The sequence below is a fragment of the Erpetoichthys calabaricus genome, chromosome 6 (genome assembly GCF_900747795.2).
Source record: "Erpetoichthys calabaricus chromosome 6, fErpCal1.3, whole genome shotgun sequence".
NCBI lineage: Eukaryota > Metazoa > Chordata > Cladistia > Polypteriformes > Polypteridae > Erpetoichthys > Erpetoichthys calabaricus.
Window position 1 is genome coordinate 32,976,640 of NC_041399.2, and position 10,235 is coordinate 32,986,874.

At 41.6% G+C, this 10,235-nt stretch overlaps 9 non-coding genes across 9 annotated transcripts; 4 read left to right on the forward strand and 5 right to left on the reverse strand.

Annotated features, from left to right (window-relative positions):
* Positions 1-99: 99 nt before the first annotated feature.
* trnay-gua (transfer RNA tyrosine (anticodon GUA)) lies at positions 100-186 on the reverse strand. Its single transcript is given in 2 exon segments — positions 100-135; positions 150-186. It is a non-coding gene; the product is annotated as a tRNA-Tyr (tRNA).
* A 144-nt stretch (positions 187-330) lies between these two features.
* Positions 331-403, forward strand: trnar-acg (transfer RNA arginine (anticodon ACG)). Its single transcript has one exon. It is a non-coding gene; the product is annotated as a tRNA-Arg (tRNA).
* Positions 404-491: 88 nt separating this feature from the next.
* On the forward strand, positions 492-564 carry trnam-cau (transfer RNA methionine (anticodon CAU)). Its single transcript has one exon. It is a non-coding gene; the product is annotated as a tRNA-Met (tRNA).
* A 126-nt stretch (positions 565-690) lies between these two features.
* Positions 691-763, reverse strand: trnaa-agc (transfer RNA alanine (anticodon AGC)). The gene has a single exon. It is a non-coding gene; the product is annotated as a tRNA-Ala (tRNA).
* A 227-nt stretch (positions 764-990) lies between these two features.
* trnay-gua (transfer RNA tyrosine (anticodon GUA)) lies at positions 991-1,077 on the reverse strand. Its single transcript is given in 2 exon segments — positions 991-1,026; positions 1,041-1,077. It is a non-coding gene; the product is annotated as a tRNA-Tyr (tRNA).
* A 144-nt stretch (positions 1,078-1,221) lies between these two features.
* Positions 1,222-1,294, forward strand: trnar-acg (transfer RNA arginine (anticodon ACG)). The gene has a single exon. It is a non-coding gene; the product is annotated as a tRNA-Arg (tRNA).
* An 88-nt stretch (positions 1,295-1,382) lies between these two features.
* Positions 1,383-1,455, forward strand: trnam-cau (transfer RNA methionine (anticodon CAU)). The gene has a single exon. It is a non-coding gene; the product is annotated as a tRNA-Met (tRNA).
* Positions 1,456-1,581: 126 nt separating this feature from the next.
* trnaa-agc (transfer RNA alanine (anticodon AGC)) lies at positions 1,582-1,654 on the reverse strand. Its single transcript has one exon. It is a non-coding gene; the product is annotated as a tRNA-Ala (tRNA).
* A 235-nt stretch (positions 1,655-1,889) lies between these two features.
* On the reverse strand, positions 1,890-1,976 carry trnay-gua (transfer RNA tyrosine (anticodon GUA)). Its single transcript is given in 2 exon segments — positions 1,890-1,925; positions 1,940-1,976. It is a non-coding gene; the product is annotated as a tRNA-Tyr (tRNA).
* Between the last annotated feature and the right edge of the window lie 8,259 nt (positions 1,977-10,235).

The following is a 10,235-nucleotide window of genomic DNA, read 5'->3' on the forward strand; positions in this document are numbered from 1 at the left end:
AAGGGAACAGAGTGTGGTTAGGTTAAGAGCCCTAACTTTTCCCAGCAGCTTCATTCAACCTGAGCAGAGATGGTTTAGAGCACAAAAGCACGCCTGACCTCCTTCGAGCCGGAATTGAACCAGCGACCTAAGGATAGCTAAGGTAACCACTACAGTCCTCCGCTCTACCAGCTGAGCTATCGAAGGCAAGCTGAAAACACGGCCTCTAGAACTCCAAACAAAGGGTTGTGTATCGCACTGACTGCGCCAGCCACTGCCTATCATATACAATGGCCAGAGGCCCGTGCTCAGGTAACCTCTGCGCTACTCTCTGCAGAGGGCACAATGCCTGGGCCGGTGGCGCAATGGATAACGCGTCTGACTACGGATCAGAAGATTGTAGGTTCGACTCCTACCCGGCTCGTTTGCGCATCTGTTCCTTTTGACGCTTCGTGTCCCACTGCCTCCCCATTTGTTGCCTTCAAGGATAGTTGGGAAACGACTGAGGCAGTGCCTTCTTAGCGCAGTAGGTAGCGCGTCAGTCTCATAATCTGAAGGTCCTGAGTTCGATCCTCAGAGAGGGCAAGCTTGTGCTTTTTTGGAGCTGCTCAGCCTCTGAGACTCTTGCTGGGTTCTCTCAAATGCACATTAGCGCCTCCTTTCTGATCTTGTGTCTTGAGCTAGATGTGAGGAAACGACTAAAAGTCTCACTGGAGAATGCGGGCATCGATCCCGCTACCTCTTGCATGCTAAGCAAGCGCTCTACCATTTGAGCTAATTCCCCATCCACTCTGACTACTCTTTGCCTTTTCTCCCTGATATACCTGAGATGTCCAGTAGGTGGCGAGCAAAACACATTTCGGGTTGGGGGCTCGGAGAGAGAGAGAGAGAGTATTTAGGGGAAGATGTAGTAAGGGAACAGAGTGTGGTTAGGTTAAGAGCCCTAACTTTTCCCGGCAGCTTCATTCAACCTGAGCAGAGATGGTTTAGAGCACAAAAGCACGCCTGACCTCCTTCGAGCCGGAATTGAACCAGCGACCTAAGGATAGCTAAGGTAACCACTACAGTCCTCCGCTCTACCAGCTGAGCTATCGAAGGCAAGCTGAAAACACGGCCTCTAGAACTCCAAACAAAGGGTTGTGTATCGCACTGACTGCGCCAGCCACTGCCTATCATATACAATGGCCAGAGGCCCGTGCTCAGGTAACCTCTGCGCTACTCTCTGCAGAGGGCACAATGCCTGGGCCGGTGGCGCAATGGATAACGCGTCTGACTACGGATCAGAAGATTGTAGGTTCGACTCCTACCCGGCTCGTTTGCGCATCTGTTCCTTTTGACGCTTCGTGTCCCACTGCCTCCCCATTTGTTGCCTTCAAGGATAGTTGGGGAACGACTGAGGCAGTGCCTTCTTAGCGCAGTAGGTAGCGCGTCAGTCTCATAATCTGAAGGTCCTGAGTTCGATCCTCAGAGAGGGCAAGCTTGTGCTTTTTTGGAGCTGCTCAGCCTCTGAGACTCTTGCTGGGTTCTCTCAAATGCACATTAGCGCCTCCTTTCTGATCTTGTGTCTTGAGCTAGATGTGAGGAAACGACTAAAAGTCTCACTGGAGAATGCGGGCATCGATCCCGCTACCTCTTGCATGCTAAGCAAGCGCTCTACCATTTGAGCTAATTCCCCATCCACTCTGACTACTCTTTGCCTTTTCTCCCTGATATACCTGAGATGTCCAGTAGGTGGCGAGCAAAACACATTTCGGGTTGGGGGCTCGGAGAGAGAGAGAGAGAGAGAGAGAGTATTTAGGGGAAGATGTAGTAAGGGAACAGAGTGTGGTTAGGTTAAGAGCCCTAACTTTTCCCGGCAGCTTCATTCAACCTGAGCAGAGATGGTTTAGAGCACAAAAGCACGCCTGACCTCCTTCGAGCCGGAATTGAACCAGCGACCTAAGGATAGCTAAGGTAACCACTACAGTCCTCCGCTCTACCAGCTGAGCTATCGAAGGCAAGCTGAAAACACGGCCTCTAGAACTCCAAACAAAGGGTTGTGTATCGCACTGACTGCGCCAGCCACTGCCTATCATATACAATGGCCAGAGGCCCGTGCTCAGGTAACCTCTGCGCTACTCTCTGCAGAGGGCACAAAGTTCAAATTTTTTATTAAGCTATCTGTTTGTCGTCCTCTTCTGACTTCTGTTGAAGTATGTGGTTTCCACTTTTTTGTTTGTCTTTTTTATTTTAATTATACTGTAGTTGCATTGTTTTAAACGTTTTTTTCGATTTGTTCAATATTTCTTACTGAGACAGTAAATTTTTAGTTTTTTTTTATATTGAGTATGCACTATTACTTAGTGCATTGCGGTTTTGAATATTAATGAGTTGTTCTTTTGTTTTAAATATGAGAAACATTTTCAAGTTTAGTTTCATTTTTGTTCATTTTTATTAGTACTTAATTTTACTGCAATTTGTTAATTTTCTTGTTATGGTTTTTTCAAATGATACATCCAGCTATTAATATAGAAAGAAAATGTATCTGAATATAAATATATGCCCTTTCTCCAAACACCCTACGTGTGTCTTTGTTGTCAATGTTATCGTCTTATGTTAACTTATTTCTACTGTTTCTCATTACTACTTGTTATTTTTTTATTTATTTCCTTACCCAATAATATATATATATATATATATATATATATATATATATATATATATATATATATATATATATATATATATATATATATAAATTGCTCTGTTTTATTATCATTTTCTGTCTCAATACACTTAACCACTTCTTGCTAAATGTTTCTTCACTTTACTTTCCTTTAATATTTTTCAATGCCGCTTTGTTCCGCACACTTTAGCATTGATGCTCCGACATGACTTTGGGTGTCTATGAACTTCTCAAGGTGTTTGTTTGATACACTACCGCAGAAAATCCTCGCAAGTACAAAATCCAAAGCGTGCAGGGTGTTCACAGCCATAGGCGGGGTGGAACGACGTCTCCCCTTGTTGTCCATAGCGGGTGTCCGGTATTATTACATTTCAACAATCTATAGGGTCTCTCCTCGTGTCTGGAGCGCGAGCCCCTTTGTGTATATCCTGCGGGCTTTAAGGAGGCATTGGTGTGCAGGGCCTTTTTATTAATACTTTCATAAATGGCTCCGGCTGGTAACTGCGGTTTCGCAGTTTCATCAGAGTTTAATGTCTCGTGTGTGAAGATACGTGTGGGGTCGGAGCGGAGCTTACATGGTAAACGGTAGAGATATAACTTGGAGACGCGGCCATCTGGCTATGGGTGTTGTATTTTTTTCTTTCAGGAATACAATACGACAGTGCATCTGTATGGCGGTAAAAATAAAAATTATATCACCACGGAAGAAGAAAAACGTAAGAGGTCTGTCCCACGTTTCAGTTGTATAGCATTCATTAAACGTTTCACGGAAAAGTTGCTTATCGCCTTTCTTTTTCAGCGGTAGTATAACATTTAACTTTTTTTTTATCTTGCTTGAAAGACATAATGCCGCTAAACCCAAGCAAAACAAGTACAAACGTCATGATAAAATACAACACATGTTGTGCACACCTATACTTTCTTTAAAAAAAAAAAGAAAAAAAACATTCATGTACTTAAGTGCTTAATGGTTTTTTTTAGAAATGTTATAGTCAAATAAGAAAGAATTACTTGCCAACTATGCCGCAGGTTTATGGCTTCCTATTGGCTTCAAGGACTGATGCCATCAGTTGCTTTAGATGGGAATCTACTTCCCATACATTTCATACTTAAAAATATTTTTTTTAATTTTCCCAAGTTTATAAAACGTATTCCGACTGTAGTAGTTTTTTTTATTTTTTACTGTCCTGATTTGGACATTTTTTTAAAGAGAGACAATGCAATGTCCAGTTTTATCGATAACTGGGCAGGAGAAGCTGTGACTGAAAGGTAGCTGGTTAAAAAAAATTGAAACTATTTGTGCAAGTGATATATTTTAAAATTTAAATGAAGGGGAATGTTGTGTGACATTTCAGTCACAGCCGGAAATTAAAAGACGCAGTTTCATTGGGCGATGGGGCGTGGAAATGGAAAGAGCCATTGATTCTCTTTACAAATCACGCACAATTTCAAGAAAAACAACTCAAAGTGTAGTGTCGCGCCCAAGCCATTTTTACACGCACAAAAGTGGCCCAATCTGACGAGCGTCTCCACTTTAATGGACGTTAAAATCAGCCGAATTCATCCAGACTTGAATTCTGTGTCCAGTGACATGCCGCCCCCTTTAGGCGGCCACTATAACTTGTTATTCTACGGCTCTGCTCTTGTACTTGAAGTAGATAGATAGATAGATAGATACTTTATTAATCCCGATGGGAAATTCACATTCTTCAGCAGCAGCATACTGATAGAAAAGTACACATACATATACAGTCATACACGGAGCTGCTGAAAAGGCTGCCACTCACGGCGGCGCCGGATGTAAGCGTAATCGAATTTTTATGTCCTAGTATGGTGTCGATTTTTTTTTTTTGGATCTTCAGTTTAAAATGATTAAAAATACGCTTTAATTACTTTGCTTGTTTTTTTTTTCCAAGACACTTGTATTGGTTAATCTTTCCATACACTTTGCCCATGCAAAAGCCTCTGGTATATTTTGTTAGGTTCTTATAGTGCCAAACTCTCTCTGTCTCCTTCATATCACACTTTCTTCCTAATGGTTTCAAACTCCACTGAGACCCTTCTTCTTACGGCTGAGGCTTTTCTCTGATTAGTTGTTTTCACCTTTTCTATATTCTTTTTTATTGGCCAAACACTTTACTTCGGTAACATTTTTCCACTCTTTCTCTAATGGATTACCTCTTTGAAGACTGAGGATTTATTAAAAGCTTATTCATGCAGTGGATTGTGACATTTAGATACAAATTAATTTGTTTCTGAGCCATGCATTTTGATGAATTAAAAAAAAAAGTGACTTTGATTAGGTGTCATATTTCTACTAGGTGAACTGTGAAATACCACACCATTCTCTAAGCCAGTTTAATCCTGAGCAGCACCATTCCAGCAAGGAAAGGGTAGCAAGGTAGGAACAACCCCTGGACAGGGTACCAGTTCGACACAGCGTTAAAAAAACATACAAAAACATGGGTCAATTTAGTATTGCCAATCCACCTAAAAAATGCATGTCTTTGGATTGTAGGAAGAAACCCATTGAGACACAGGGAGAACATGCAAACTCCATGCAGGGAAGACCGGCACACAAACCCTAATTTCCTTCCTGTGCGGCAGCAGAGCTACAACTGCATCACCCTGATCTGTAAAATATCAGTAAATATTATTTTCACTTGAGTAAGCTAAAAAAGTACTTACTGTAAAAGCAAAGTTTTATCAAGAAGATGTGGTCATACACCACATTAGCATCATCTATACTAAATATTTTACTTGTTAATTTTACATTTTCATGCTTATTGGTGTATTACCTGTTGCAATTTTATCCTTCAATTGCCTCAAGAAGTGCTTCTGAACTTTAACATAATACAAAATTAACTACCCATTTGCAAAAACAAATGTTTTTTTTTATTAAATAAAAGTTAATGTTACAAGTGCTTGAACTTCATAATCATAACCTACAGCAAGAAGATACAAAGTAACCAGTAATCACCAAAATACAGAATTTGTTACGAAGATATTTTGGATAACAGCAAAAGCTGGTCACTACTTATTTAGCTTTAGTGTTATTTTTTAAAACTAGGGGGCTTTGCCCCCTGCTCACTTCGCTCACCCACCCTCTTCGACGCACTATGCGCCAGTCACTTTGCGTCTCTGCTAATCACGTTGTCAAGGGGGGGTTGGTGCTGAACGCATGCTGAAGAAATGCGGTCTGATCAGCTCGTCTTGTGTGACGATAAAGTATCTCTCGTGGGACATCAGATTGTCTTCCGAGAAGATTGTGTATCGTCTCCTTCCAAGACTTCCAAGATTTTTTTTTTTATAATAGAGAGATAAGCATAAAATGATTAAGCATCTCTGAACATAAAAAAAAAAAATCAAAAGTAATTTTTAAAAATACAGAATTAGTTGCTGCAGATATCTTTTCATAACTTAATTACATAAGCTACCTAATTATCCTTTGGATTCAAAACTGGAGCATTTCCATCAATGATAAACATATTTAACATAAGTGCAAATGCAAATGTGTTTTCTTTCCACAACCAATCAAGTCAGAAGAAAAGATCAAATAACTGCAGATGGTGGTGGCAGCAGTCAGGTAAGCCACTAAAAGGGTGGCCAGCCATGACACCTGTGCAACTTCAAAAGAGTGAGTGCAATGGTATCAATGGCACATGTGAAGTCAACCTACCATATCCAAATCTTTGACTCAAGCTAACACACAAAAGGTCTTTATGGCAGTAAAGCAAATGACATTCTTTTCACTTTTTATTTTTGGGTCATTATGAGCAGCCTGATCCTATTTAAACTAAACCCCAAATTGATGTGCATGTGTCTGCATAGCAGCTTAGTTGCTCAGCTGTGCAAGAATCAAAAAGATGTACACATCCACTGATGATGTTGAGCCAAGAGCTCTGGGGCCTAGTGTATAATGCCTTGCACAAAATTCACACTAAAACATGGCATATAGGCAAAATTAGAAATCTGCATATGCACAAAAAATTCAGACACCTAAAACTGTGCATAAGCAAAGTTCTATGCATTTTCCCTTTATAAATCATAATCAAGGTGAATTTTAACGTATATGCATGAGCCTACAGCCCTCCCTGACTCCACACAGAATTTTGCCTATTTGAATATGCAAATCAATATAAATAGCCCCTTCTGATCAGTGTTTTGTTAAAAGACAACGGTAAAAGCTTGTCTATAAATGAAGAATTTCAGCGAATGTGAAATGGAAGTCTTGCTCAGTGAAATTGAGGCAAGGAAAAACATACTATATGGTGGCTCAAACAGTGGTATAAGCAATAAAAGGAAATTGATGGAGTGGCACATCATGGCAGAGGCACTTAAAAGTTCAAGTTCAGAAAGTTGCACAGTGCTCAAAATAAAAAAGAAGTGGTCAGATATCAAAGTTGACGTGAAAAGGCAAGTCACAGCCCACTGTATGAGGGTCAACACCTCTTAAGGATGTAGCAGAATTCCGAAGCTTACATTGTTTGATCAGCCAGCTGCTGCAATTATTGGCAGGTGAGGGGGACTCCAACATCACTGTGGGTGAAGACGAGTTTGAATATTTTGTTCCACTTAACATTATCTATACTCATTGCATGTTTAATAACACAAACAAGCAGGCAGCAGATGTGATATTACTGTTTATTCTGTTTCATACCTGTAATATAGACGCTATATAGCGCCTGACCCGGCACAGACTGACGCAGAGGCACATACTTAAACAAATCAGATTTTTATTTTTCTTCAGCTGTGGGGCACGCCTTCCCCGTGTCCCACAGGCCCAACACAGTCCCAAAACACTCACAAACTAACCACAACACTCTTCTCTTCTCTTCCTTTACCACCACTCCTCCTCCTCAGGCTTAGTCCTCCTCCTCCTCTTCTCGACTCTGGCTCTCCTGAGTGGTGGTGGCTGGCCTTTTTTATACCCCACCCGGAAGTATTCCAGGTGCTTAATTACCTGGGCCTAATTGCATTTCCGGGTGGGGCTGAAGATTTGACCAGCCGGGCTGCAAAGTCCATGCAGCTCCCCCTGGCGGCCATCCAAGCCCCCAACCAGGCTGTGGAGGACTCCATGTCACATGGAGCTATGCGCCAGGTTGGGGAATCATCGTCCGCCAGGGAGACTGCCACCAAGCGTCCCGTGGGAGGTATTGAGCTGCCCACGGTGGCTCCCCCGGAACAGATGCAGCAGGGGCGTCCCTGCCGGGCATGGGACCCGGCTGTCCTTTACATACCGTATTACAAAAGTTGACCCCAGACAGTGATGGTGCTGTGGTGGCGAGCACATCTTTGGGCACTGGCTGTGCACACACCCCTGCCTCAGAAACCACCAGGTGACCATCTGGCTGTGTGCTGACGGACGCTGTTCTGAAGTCACAAAATACAATAGTGGATGCTGTAAGAGATGTGGCCAATGAACTAATGAAGATAAGGGCTGTACTATTTGATATTGGCCACAAATTAAATTAATTGGTTAAAAAATAAATGCTGCATCCGATTACCTGTTTTTACATTCTGCTAATTACATTCAAACAAAGTTGTAACGCTGTCCAATTTGGCTAATCATTTGGCTCATCATATTGTATCTCTTCAGCTACAGGCAAGCCACGATTGTGTGCCACATTATACAGCACCATACACACTTGCAGAATGCAATACATTTTCTGTGGACAATAGAGAAGTACATTAATAGAGTGGTAATGCTTTCTATTAACATAAGCAAATTCACTCTCAGAAGGCACCTTTATAGCAACATGTGTGCAGTTGACCAAAAGCTCCTACAGCTAAAAACGCGAGGGTGGACAGAACTTGCAAAGGAGCAGGCAAAGCGCAATTTCTCAAAGTCTGCCTTTGTAACACCGGCACCATTTCAGCACATAGCCCCAAGAAAACAGATCTTGGAAATCGAAATTGGGTTAGAAGCCAGTCATCATCATGGGACAAGAAATCAGTATGATCTCTAAACATGTGCTCTCTTCTAATTTTCCATTTGTGAAGTCTCCTAAAGCAACCATGATAGTTGGACTAGTTTGTCCATTCCGTGTAACATTATACTGTTACAGACTGATTACAATCAAGCGCTTTAAATTTGTAAATGATATGCAATTAATTTTGATGTATCTGATAAAGCTTTCTTCATGGATGTGAATCTAAAAAAGAAAGGTAAACCACACACAAAACACACAGATGCAGGGTGCCACCTGTTTACAAAACCAAGCAGAAACGTGAATACGCATGGTCTGAGGCTGCAGTGAAAATGTGCATGGCTTTATGCCAAGTTTAGTTCTTATACATCTCGATGTGAGTGTGAAAATGGGAGTACGCAATACGTTTGTGCCTACACACCGTTTATACATGAGGCCCCTGATTTTTAGACTGCTCCCAATGTTGCCCATGACTTAGGTAGAGAACAGCTCCAAGAGGCAGCATGAACCCAGAAAAAGCCTTTAACATGCGGGTACAAGAACAGCACATTGGCACACCGTCCCAAGATGAAAAAAGATGATTCCAGAAAATGGATAATCCAGTGTAGACTCTGGCTGGGTGTTAGAAAGACTGGAAGAAGGTGTTGATTGGTACAGCCTCTCCCTTCAGAAAAGAGGGTATTTTTACATCAAGACTGACTCACACCATATCAAGTTGGAATGGAATGGAGGATATAGGAAAACCCTCTTCAGATGCCAGGGGACTAGGTATGCTTGGTGGTCAATTTTTAATGCTCTGTTTAATCCTTAAGGAGGCAGACAGTGTATCCTATGGACCTGATTATGAAGGACTTGGCAAGTTTCTGCAAACAGAAATGGAAGGGTGGACCTGGGAAAGTACAGTGACATATAAGGAGAGCTGTTCAGAACAATGAAGAGGAGAATGGAGCGAAGAGTGATGTGAGGAGATTTGAGATTCGGCAAGAAGAGTATTCTGGGACAAGTAGTCTATGTTCAATGATGTCTCCCTTGGCCAGTACTAGATGTAGTGCAAAATAAGTAATTAGCTTCGCTCAGTAACTTAACTCATTACTAAAATCAGGTAGGTTTTCTTAAGATGTTTGTTCTAATTTTCAGTCATATGCACATTGCAATTCCTTATGTAGAAAAATATTGCTTCTTGTAGTACAGAGAATGAAAATGTCTTCATGCCAGGTACTGCATGCCTGTTTCCAGAAAATCTGTAACACCAGTTGGCCCTGCATTGTTCTTTATACCCATTGGGCATGAGTGTCTGTGTGTGTGTGCGTGTGTATACATGTGCAATCTGAATTTTCCAGTTTACTGATGGGGCTTGAAGGTCCTTAATAAAATAAAAACCGCCTGTTGTTGTGTTGCACTTTTGGTTTGAAAGTTTCCCAAACTGATGACATTCAACACACACCACTGAAGAGGAAAGATATTCTAGTTTAAAAATACCAATACCAGGAATGCACTGAGCACAAGACAGTGCATTGAACCTTGCTCTTTTACCCCCCGTGAAGGGGGACCACCAAGGAGGTGCTTGTTCCAATTTTTGAACAGTATGACACTTCCATATACTTGATGTGGTACTGCATGTGGCAAACAGTTTTTTTTAATTGTCTTCTGGCTCTGTGCTA